This window comes from Sorex fumeus, unplaced genomic scaffold (genome assembly GCF_029834395.1).
Source record: "Sorex fumeus unplaced genomic scaffold, SorFum_2.1 ptg000037l, whole genome shotgun sequence".
NCBI classification, from domain to species: domain Eukaryota; kingdom Metazoa; phylum Chordata; class Mammalia; order Eulipotyphla; family Soricidae; genus Sorex; species Sorex fumeus.
The window spans coordinates 47,187,599-47,200,035 of record NW_026606094.1 but is presented as its reverse complement, the minus strand read 5'-3'; the positions used below and the strand labels follow the sequence as shown (position 1 = coordinate 47,200,035).

The window sequence follows — 12,437 nt, the reverse complement described above, 5'->3', positions numbered from 1 at the left end:
ATATAAAAATCATTCAAACTCTTATTCACCTGGCACAATTTGTACATGAAAGTACACTGGGTGGGGATGGTTCAAGGATATACCTCTAGCTGTAGAGTGTAGCCCAACACTGCCAGGTGAGGCTCTGTGGGCCCTCTGAGCACCATCATTTCCAACTATTGTCAGGACTGGTATCTAGGCACATGAGCACTCTGAGGATAACCCAATTAAAAATGATTTTAAAATGTGAACTCTACTATCCCTTGTCAGGCAAAAGAATATAATCTCTAGTGATTATATTGTATATATAACTGATATCAAAGAGTAATTGGGAATAGATTTTTCTAACCAAATTAAGTGAATTGCTCACTGCCACAGTTAAATGTTTAACCAGGAAAACACCCTTGTCCTTCCCATGCATTCCCATCCCATTTTATGCTAAATTTTTTTCTTCAATTACCACTTCAAATAGCATAGCGGTAGGGCATTTGCCTTACAAGCAGCCAACATGACCGACCGGAGTTCGATTCCTCCGCCCCTCTCAGAGATCCCGGCAAGCTGCCGAGAGTATCTCGCCCGCACGGTAGAGCCTGGCAAGCTACCTGTGATGTATTCGATATGCCAAATACAGTAACAACAAGTCTCACGATGGAGACGTTACTGGGCCCGCTCGAGCAAATCGATGAACAATGGGAGGACCGTGACCGCGACCACTTCAAATAGATCAGCCAATGAAAGTGAAGGAATGGTAATCTTCTGGCAGAAGTAATGGTACACAGAATACACTGGAATCCTATAGAAAAAACTCAAGTTCTACCATTATTAACCATTATGACCAAACCACATATACCTCATCGCTCCAAAATAAATTCTTCAAATGCAAGTGTCACTGAACTACTCTCTAGCAGTGTCCCAACCACCGTAAAAGTCAAGGTCCATAGATTTTCAGTTGATCCTTTTTCAAACTAGTCCTTATGCCATTAAATATATCTGACCTCCAAAAAAGTTACCTCCAAATGTCACTTAAATTTTGTACTATCAATGCAGGTGAGTTTTTAGGATGGTTTTGGCAAGCAGGCAAAAAAGAACTTTAGTGATGGACAACTACATATTTTCATTTTGAAGTTTTTCAATTATTTTGAAGTGATTGACATTTTAAACCTTTAAATTCTATGTTACTTCAGTAAACTTTCTCTCAGTTCTTTGTCAAAACAATTACAGATGCCCTGTCTTATCTTTAACTTAATTGTAGCATACGAGAAGCGATGGCAACCTATTACATTTGCCCAATGCCAGTTCTATCAATGTAGAATACATAACTGATGTCAAAGAGTAATTGGGAATAATTTTGACTATGTGATGCCTGGCATCTAGCAGTTAATTGAATACTGTGCTTAAGTATATTGACACAAAGAGAATAGTATTGAGAACCAGAGTGACATACAACAACATTTCCACATTTGATGCTCCAGATACTATCTTTTTAAAAAAAATTTTATTAGTGAGACATCATGAGTTACAGTTGTAGACTTACAAAATTTTGTGCTTGGGTTTCAATTATCACTTAATCACTTAACTTCCCGTTAGTCGTCGATTTGCTCGAGTGGGCGCCAGTAACGTCTCCATTTGTCCCTGTCGCGTGCTAGTGTAGCCCAATGGCATCTGTTCGCTCTGGGATCATGAAGAGCCTCAAACCGATCGTTCATGATCTTCACGAAGAAGTCTGACCATCTGGTAGGTGGGCGGCCACGTGGTCTTTTGACATCCCATGGAATCCAGTCAGTAACAGCTCTAGTCCAGCGGTCGTCTTTAAATCTCATTACGTGACCAGCCCATCTGATTTGTGACACCTTGCCAAATGAGACAGCGTCCCTGATTCTTGATCATCGACGGATGTTGGAATTCTGGATTCTTTCTCTCATTTGAGTGAAATGTGATATTCCAAGCATAGCTCTTTCTATTCTTCTTTGGGAGACCTGAATAGCATTCTCATCCTGTTTGCGTAGGGCCCAGGTCTCTGAGGCATATGTTAATGCAGGAAGAACAGTGGAATCAAAGAGATGTGCCCGAAGCCGGAGGTTCTTCGTCCTCTTAGCTATTTCTTCGACGTTCTTGAAGGCGTTCCAAGCCGCTCTCTTCCTCCTGCGCAGCTCAGGTGCCAGGTCATTTGTCATGTTGACTTCTCGACCTAGGTACACATAGCTGTTGCATTCGGAGATGGTCGTTCCGTTGAGAGTGAATGGGGCGTAAGGAACGAGGCTGTTTTGTCTTCGTAAGATTCAGCTGTAGTCCTACCTTTCCACACTCACGGTCAAAGTCGGCCAGCATTTATGCCGCTTGGCTGATGTTTGGTGTTATTAAAACAATGTCATCAGCAAAGCGGAGGTGGTGTAGTTGCCGACCATCTATCTTCACTCCCATTCCTTCCCATTCCAGTCGTCACATGATGTTCTCGAGGGTGGCACTGAAGAGTTTCGGTGAAATGGTATCAGCCTGCCGAACCCCTCTCTTGACATCAACAATCACTTCTTTGTAGAATGGTTGAGATCCTGGTACTGAATCCGCAATACAGCTCATGGAGGATCCTGATGTATTGGGCTTGAATGCCCTGATTGGCTAGGGCTTCAATGACCGCTTCCGTCTCAACAGAATCAAAGGCCTTCTTTAAATCAATGAACGTTAAACAGAGCGGCATCTTGAACTCCCGATAAACCTCAATGAGTTTGGTTATTGTGTGGATATGGTCGATGGTGCTGAATCCTTTGCAGAACCCGGCTTGCTCGCATGGTTGTTCTTCATCTAGTGTTCTGCCAATCCTATTTAGGATGACTCGAGTGAACAACTTGTAGATGACAGACAATAGGCAGATAGGGCGATAGTTGCCAATGTCATGGATGTCTCCCTTCTTGAACAGTAGTACTGTCCTGCTGGTTTTCCATTGGGACGGAACCTTGCATTCAGACAGGTAGCGAGTAAAGAGCCGAGCCAGTGTATTGATGAGTACTGATGGCAGGTTCTTCGGGTGTTCAGGTCTGACCTTGTCTGGACCGGGTGCTGTTTGTTTCTTTACCGACGAAATGGCATCTTGGTGGTTTCAATTATACAATGATCAAATACCCATCCCTCCACCAGTGCCCATTTCCCACCACCACGAATCCCAGTATCCCTCCCACCCCCCATCCCTCCCATCCCACCCTGCCACTGTGGCAGGGCATTCCCTTTTGTTCTCTCTCTCTTATTGGGTGTTGTGATTTGCAAAAGAGACAATGTGTGACAATCATGTTTGGTCTACAGTCTACTTTCAGCATGCCTCTCCCATCCTGGGAGGATCCTCCCAACACCCTTTATTTGGTGCTCCCCTCTCTATCTGAGTTCCCTTTTCCCCTAGCATGTGTTGCTGGCCTCCAAGCCATGGAGTAAAATTTCCAGGTATTATCTTTTAAAACTTGCAGTGATACCTTAAATTGCCAATGACTACAATATCTAAGTCCACAGTTTTACTTACTGGTTATTTAAAATATAAAACAGCGTTTCTCTATATTTTAGAGAAAATAATTCTGGAGAGCTTGTTAGGTGTAAATTCTCTTGAGTATTTTTTCTGTAGTTTTAGTAGGTAATTAAATATTTAGTACTCACTGCTCATGTTTAAAAACCTTCTGAGGTAAGTTCATATGAGAAAATATAACTGAAAAAGTATTATCTCTACTATATTTCCTTTATTTGGTTAATTTCTTTGCTGTATATTTGTACTTGAGCTATAAAACTAAAATGTGCAAATGACATATATGCAATTAATATTTAATATCAAGAAGCCAGGTAAATAAACACAGACTAAAACTGAATTTCTAAGTAATTACTTCTGTAGCAGGAAATGTCAGAACTTGGTGGTAATAATATCTTTCATATGGTAAATGCAAGATACTGTCCTGTGTCTATATTTGTTGAGTCAAATGAGGAATTGAATAAATTGGTTCAAAGGCAAAAAAGAAAAAAAAGTAAAGAGAGAGAGAAAGAGAAAGAGAAATTAAACTACTTTTCCTTCCAAGACAATCAGTCCAGGAAGGAAATAGAAGTTTCATTTTTCTATATAATTTGAATGACACCTTCAATTTTTATTCACCCTTACCCTTTCAAAACATGGATAAGGGCTATAGCTAGCTATAAGTTGTCACACATCTGGAAGACTATTTTAAAACACATTCAAAGTGTTTTGATTACATGATGCCAAGCATCTGGCAATACAAACTTCTCTTCGGTATTTTCCTTCTATAGAATTCTGTCTTGTGTAGATAGTCTCTGTGCCAAATAGTGAACTACATATTTTATTTGTGGAATGTCAAAATATATACATATGCAAAGGTAAGGTTTTCCTTATGATTTTGATTTTAGGTAGGCTTAACTTAATGATGTTAACAGAGTTGCCATTGATTCTTGGATTACCTCCATGCCCCTCTAACTGTGCTCTCCCCCAAAGAGCCCTTCAGTGGCCTCTGGTCAGTTTCTCACTAAGAACATTTTCTCCCCAAGTGTACAGCACTCACTCACTATTCCAAATAGTAACTGACTTTATTGGTTTCATTCCACAGCAAGGACAAGGAAAAGTGAAGCTTTTAGTTTTCCCTGCCTAATAGGAACCAGTCTTAAGAATACCTGTGGTTCACCAACCATCCCCAAACCAATTGCAGGATCTTGAGGTGGGAGGTAGATATTCTTCATGTGAGGTCGTCTCCCTTCTAATATAAGCTAGCTTAAGACTTCCAATGGCCTTTTCACAAGCTAACTTAACTACCCCTATCTCTGCTATACTTTTAATCTTTAGGACTACTATACTAAGCATTAAGACACCTCAGTAAAATGTATTCTGGGCAAAATATGCACTAACTAACTTGCAACCTACCTCAGATCACTTCCTTTTTCTTTGTACCTAGGGAAGATTACTTTCTGACAGGCTGAGCACATACCATATTCATCACCATGACATTGACACCTAGCCTAGTGTTTGTTACAGTCGAATACACTTAATTCTTTTAGCCAAAGTGCAGTCTGCCAGGTGTTGAAGTAAAGATCAGTACATTTCAAGGATGAAGTCAAACTGGTAGTAGTCAGGTGTGAGTCTAAGCTGTGTTCCTAATTTTGGTAGGCATGAACAGTAGATTAGTGTGGCAAGGTTGCCAAATTGTATTTGTGTTAAGGTGCTACTGATAAAATATAAATATTAAGACCTTTAGGAGACTGTAGATTAACAGCTTGCACTAATTAGGCTTCCTTGAGATAAAGAGTACTTTTCTGGGAAAGAGAATCATCCTGTTTCCTTCTTCATGGAATGTGCCCTAATTTGACTGGCTTCAGTTCTAAAAGCCCTTTGCTGGGCTGTTCAAGGTTCTGGAGCATGAGCTGCTACAGTGGTGATGTAGCAATGGAAACCATTAAGTCATTGCAAAGATCATTCTAGACATAAATGAGCAACAAACTTAAGTGCATGATGAGGTTGGACATAGTGGAAAGCCTGTGGATTGGACACTAATGGTCCATTAAGCTGCCTTTTATATTACAAGAAATTCTTGAATTGTTACTTGTGAATAATACCTTTGCAATCTTGTCTTGAAATTATAGGATAAAAAAGGAGGTGAGGATTTGAAGAGTTCAGAAAAATTAAGTTGCAGATCGGGTGAGATCAACAGAAATGTGATTTATCTTGGTAATATGATCTTATTTTTAAAACTAATTGATGTACCTAGGAAAGCTTGAAATAGATTACAAAAATATATTCATATTTAAATACAAGCATATATACAGACATAAAAATATTTTTTGACATATATCACCATAATACTCTAGTATTTTCTATTTAATAGCATAATATATTTCCACTTTATCTTAAATATATTCTAAATTACATATTTGAAAATTTCATGATTCTCTGAGCTAAAAATACACTTAAGGATAATGCAGTATAATTCAAAATCACCACCATGTGCCGGGCAGAACTCTACTGTCTGCTAAAAATTTGGGTATGCGGGTTTAGTGACTGAAATCTCCTGGCTTTCTCGGGGTGAGGATGGGCTATGTCTCCACACTTCCCTATATTCCTGGAAGCACCAGCAGTCACCATCACAAACAAACCCCAGTGCCACCATGTAAGCTCTTCTACCAGCCTTGTTTCAGAGACCCAAAAATAAATCTTGAAAGAGATCAAAAGTCCACAGTTAATCTTGGACCCATGCAAGACTGAGCAGACCAGTTTAAATCAGAGTGGGGCTGGTCAGCCTGGTGTGCACCCAAGCAGAGCCCCCAGCAGCTGTTTTCTTCCACAATCCAAAATTGTGTCATGCCCCTAGCTAGACTCCACTGTCTCGGGACAGACCTCACTGAGATATAATATGCTGAAAATACGAGTATGAAGGTTTTGTGACAAAAGCAGAGAGAAAAAAAGAGAGAAAAAGAAGAAAAGCTGGTGGGGAGGCTGGTGGGAGGTGACATTGGTGCTGGGAAATGTACACTGGTGGAGGGATGGGTGTTGGATCATTGTATGACTAAAACCCAGTCATGAACAGGGTTTGTATTGGTCTAGTTCACAAATATTCAATAAAAAAATACTAAAGAAAGAAAAAGGAAAAATGTAGTATCCTAAAGGGTTAATAGTTACAAGGTCATTGTCACTATCCTCCCGTTGTTCATCAATTTGCTCAAGCAGGCCCAGTAATGTCTCGCCATGCAGGCGAGATCCTCTTGGTAGCTTGCTGGGCTCTCCAAGAGGAATGGAGGAACTGAACCCGAGAATATACTTAAATTCAAAATTACACACACAAAAAAGAAAACCACTAGGTTACACGGTAAATTTTACAAATAACAGCAATTGGTGACTAATATTTCTAACCCTTAATCAGTTTCTGTTGATGGAAAATCAGAATCAGGAATCATTACTTTCACAAAGGCTGTTTAGACAACCAAATGACATGATCACTGTGTAAAATATAATTTAAATGATCTGAGTTTAAATACTGACTTTGACAGTGAGTAAAAATCATTTACTCTTCTTCTCAGGAAATTATTTTAATATTTTAACCACATTTTAGATGAGATCAATTCTTTAAGGTGAAATAAGACAGAGAATCAAAATAATCCCTGTAAATCGAGCTCTACTGCAAAAACTGTTTCCCATTCTTTAGTCGGGATATTAATGGATAATCTTTCGAGTGCCTTTTTCTGTTAGTTCTCTTCTTCCTCTACTTCTGTCTCTCACAGCTCAAAGAAAACTTAGCTCATGAAAACAGACTCTCCTTAATGATCCCCTTCCCTTTGCTTTCTCCCATTCTCTTTCATTCACATTCCCAACTTTGCATCTCTCTTCTCATTTTCCTTTTTTCTTTCCGGGGAATGACCACCTCAAAGGATTAATTCAGAACAGGCAGCAGAAAATGGTAACAAGAGTGGGCAAATCAGGATGTGGATTTAAAATCAAGAGCTATTTTAGAGGAGAGTTACTCAAATTAAACATATGTTAAGAATATGGGTTTGTTGTTCATGGCATACCTGCTGCCTGCGATCCTACCCTCATCGGATCAGTCTTCAAGAGCAGAGCATTCCCTAGTGGAATAATAAGTAGAGCAGCTTGAGTGGTTATGTATCTAAGCAGCCCTGTGAGCATCCTTTCCTTTTGGTCTGACTCTTAGGACACAGGTGGTAACTGAACTAGCTGAACTAGTGAACTGAATTTTGGCCCTTCAGGCTGAGAGTCAGAGAAAATAGAATTCAGACTTCAAGCAATCATGCTTTGGGTAGACATAAAATAAATCTAGGTCTTGGAACTCATACTGTGCTTTGTTTTAACTGATACTGCCTATTTTCCAAGGCATCATCTTTCTTATCTTGATATTTGTGAACTAAGCAGTAAAAATCTTTGTTTTTTTTTAAACACAGAAACATATTGTTTTCTTTGGTCCAAGTTTTCATCAAACTGGCTGCCCACTGTAGGTTAAAGTGAAAGTATTTATTGTATTTTCTTTCATTTCCCTACATGATTTTTTTCTGATTTCTGATAACCAAGAATTATTGATATGAACAAAATGACCTCTCATCTCTAAATGTTTTCAGTAGGAATCAAATGCAATACCAATATATTATTTTCTGTCTGTTGTGTATTTGTATGTGTGGAGTATTGGGGATTGAACCAGGGCTCACACATGCAAAACATATACTCTTCCACTGAACTGAGCTTGGGACCCCAATCCATTCATCTGGTTATTTGTTTTGGCCCTTGCAAGTAGTGCTTTGAAATCTGAGAGCCACTTGAAAGGATCTTAGCTAAATGGGTGGGTGGTTTAATGGGTGAGTATAAGGACATGTTACAGCTTAGGCCATGCAGTGATGAGGGCCATAGGAGTCCTCCGTGTTGTGTTTAAGGCCGTTCAGGGCCACACCAAGCCATGTTTGGGACCCATGTGATGCTAGGGATCAAACCCTGGTTAGGTGCTTGCCTGCATACATCGTAACACTCACAAGTTCCACTGCTCTAAGTGTTTATCTTCCCTTGTTTTAGAAGAGTTTTGAAATTGAGAGTAAAAATGCATTTATAACTTGAATTCATTCTATCCATAAGCAAGATTCAATAGTCTTGATTCCTTAGGATAAGTATTCATGGTATGAATAATGTTAAATTATCTCTAAATATCTTAAAAGCAATATGTAAATTTGGCTTAGAAATAGTATAGGTCTGAGAAGTTCAAATATCTCTTCTGTTTCTTATAACATAACATTATTTCTAGGAAAAACACTGAATGAGTTTTGACATTACTTTATAATTATTAATAAAGAGTAAGTATTTTTCCTTCACACTGCATAAAATATACTTCCCAACTAAATGAATAGTGTTGTGGAATGTAAAGATTCTAAGCCTTTGACTCATTTTATAAATGTCCATTAGTATACTATACATCTAACATGTAAACAACAATATGTCCTTAATTCTTCATTTAAACAATCAGACTCTGATGTGTAATTATGAGTTCATATTATCAGATACTGTTGATGTTAAAATATTTTAATTTCTATGACAATCATCTAAACCAGTGGATAACATATGAGAGGTCCTTATAATTAAAATGCCTATAATAAAAAAGGCAAAATTTTGAGGGAACACTGATATTTAAAAAATTTATTTAGGGGACTGGAGCTATAGTACAGTGGGTAGGGCATTTTCCTTGCACATGACTGACCTGAGTTCGATTTCCGGCATCCCATATGATTCCCCAAGCACTGCTAGGAGTAATTCCTGAGTGCAGAGCCAGGAGTAACTCCTGTGCATCGCTGGGTATGACGCAAAAATCAAAAGTAAATAAATAGAAACAGAAATAGAAATTCATTTAGTTGTCAAGGTTTCATTTAGTGAGCCCAATTTTCTCCACATTGCTCAAACTTGTGATATTTTAAAAAATTTGGTTCAAATAACTCTTACAAAGGGGAATACACACTGCAAAGTACTAAAGACTAAAGACTTTTATGGAGTCTGTCTGTCTCAGCAGATTTCAATATATGTAGAGGAAAATCCAGTGAAATGAAGTCCAGAAATCCAGCAAATTTTACAACATGATCAAAAGTGTTAAAGAAAATGTCACAAAACACGTGAGGGCCTGATCACAATGTTGCTTAGTGGGGGTTGTGGGAGAAAGGGAGTGGTAGATCTTTCCTTTTCCCAAGAACTTTCCCCAAAAGTCTTTTTAATAGTTTCAAAAGTAATAAGGTTTATACCTTTGATGAAATGATAACAAAAGAAGCCACATACAGAAAAATATGGTAAGACATAAAGGAAAGGTAGAAGAAGGGTGAAATTCATACATACAAGACATACAAGCATGTCTCCATTCTGAGCACCCAAAAGTCAGCTGCCTTGTTGGAAGCCTTGCTGGACTTGACATTCCAAGGTGAATTTGCCTCCGTTCACAATAATTCATTAGGATGGGATTCCGTGCTGCTATGAGTATACTAGAAAATTCTCCAACATACTCCTGAGATGTAATGTTTTTCCTTAAGACAGAAGTATGAGTGACTTTCAAACCAGACAAGATAAAATTCTCAGGAAAAGAGAATTGTTTAAGAACATTTAGACAGAGGAGGAAGATGGTCTAGAAAACCAGGGAGGTGTCTTCAAACTTCTGCAATTCAATATACTAATTATGCAATTCAATATATTAATAGGCCACATGAAAAAATTAACTGATGTACATGTGAGATACACATAAAATTAAAAGAAAAGCCAAAAGAAAATCTCCCTCCCCTCTTTACTGAAGAACAATTTAAACTATTTTAAATAATTACTGGCTTAGCTGGGGTTTACATTCTTTTTACCTAGGGAAATGATTAGAAGATGAAACAAAATACAATATCTGGTTATAGATATTAAGAGAGTATATATGCAGAACTACATATCAGTAGTTAATGTACACTAATACAATGTCTCTATTGATAAACATAATTAAATTTTTAAAAGAACTTTTCATGGGTCCACAAGAATTCTGTGTAGTCTGCTCCCCTTCTCTGGAACGTGTGTGTGTGTGTGTGTGTGTGTGTGTGTGTGTGTGTGTGTATTGATAATAGAGTCCATTTACTTGGATTGTCGAGATTTTCCAGCCAATATTAACTACAATTCTAGTTTTCATACTTAAGAAAAATGCCCCAAATGTGTTCATATATGATGGGGATAAATACTGTGCCACTTTTGAGAGTAAAGCACATCAAATGCTGTTTGGAACCTCCTGTTTCTATTTTTGTAAGAAGTTTTTTCCATATTTACTGAAAGGCATTAAGCTCTTGAATGAACATTCTTCTAGTGGCAATTTTAGCATTACTGAATACTTTTGTGTGGCAGGCAGAATATATGATAAATATACATCATTAAATCAATACAGCTCCCATGTAGAAGTTCTTTTCCAGGAGTTATTTGCCTTTTGCCCAGTGTGGGTTCAGAGGTGTGGGGATACTTTTGGTTTTTGACACAGAATGAAGACAATTGGAGCAGCTTTTAGAGATGGGGTCTTTTAGGACCCTGGTCAGCTATACATCTTGTACCAGAGAGCACAGTGTGACATCACTGTTCACACAGAGACCCCCCCCAAGGCTGAAAACCACAAAGAAGACAAAACAATTTATTAAAATGTGGGCCAAGACCATATTCTTTCAGTACTAGCACATGCATTGGGAATGCTGAACATGTAAGGAGCACTTTACTTGTTTGTAAAAAGCTTCTCTGAGGTTCTTTGCAAGGTGAGGGGATCGTGGCAATACTTTGTGGGCTTTCGGGACATGTTTGGCTTCTCTCTGCTTCATGCTCTGGAACGATTTTTTCTCCATTTTTATGCTGTCTCTGTAACACAACCTCGTTACATAGTTTATCTCAGGAAATGACAATTGGCTGTCGAATCCCCTACAAATTGATTGGATATGACAGCTTAAAGGAATAAAAATTCTGCAGAGAAGAAAGTTTTTACTTATACTCTTGTATTTTCAATCCTCTTTTACTCTTTCTTGCTTAATTTTATTATTTCAATTAGATCATTTAAAAATCAACACATCACATACCAACCTCCCCTAAGAGCAATCATAAGATTTGATGATTTTTTCTGATACACAGGCTAGGGTTTCAGATTTGCATTATTTTATCTACTGAGTTAACTATGAATTCTAAACCAAACTAATGCTGCCATGTGTTTTTAAACATCTCTAATCTAAACCATCTGGAGAGGCATGGTTTTGCAAAGGCATCCCTTTCAGGACACTCTGTGGATTTTGTCACTGCTTGAGGTTTTGGCAAACCATCAACATTACTATAATTCTCTTTTATGAAATATAGATTTTGACTAGGATTTTAGAGTCTTGGGTGTGTGTGTGCATTTATATGAGTGTGGGCATTTGTGTATGAGGTTTGCTTCTGTTCTTTTCTCTTTTCAGAAGACCATATTTATAATAAGTCTATTTGAAGGAAATAATTTTTTGTTGTCTATGAGGAATAAATTTACTTTCAACTACTCAATATGATACTAGATCAAGTTATCAGAGAAGCAAAAAAAAAAGCACTGTTAACTACTGTATTGTATATAGGTACTGGAAGTAGTTTTATTTGTTTATTTTTGGATTTGGGGCCACACCCAAAGGTTCTTAAGTCTTACTCTAGGCTCTGAGCTCAGAGATCACTCCTGGTGTTGCTCGGGGGACCATATGGGATGCCAGGAATTAAACCCAACCTGGCCGTGTGCAAGATAAATGCTCTGCCTGTTGTTCTATCCTTCCAGCCACTGGAAATATTTTAAAAACCAATGAAAAGGAGGAAACTTACAAGCTTTAGAGGAAAAGAGTTGAAAGTATAAATATAAATTAGTTATGACAATACTTATTTGATATATATATATATACGCATTTGAGGGGCTGGAGCGATAGCACAGCGGCTAAGGCGTTTGCCTTGCAAG

At 38.1% G+C, this 12,437-nt stretch overlaps 1 protein-coding gene across 2 annotated transcripts in view; it reads right to left on the bottom strand.

Moving 5' to 3' along the window:
* The window catches only part of DYNC1I1 (dynein cytoplasmic 1 intermediate chain 1), a 378,224-nt gene that overhangs the window by 99,911 nt on the left and 265,876 nt on the right, over positions 1-12,437 (bottom strand). The window lies entirely within an intron of this gene.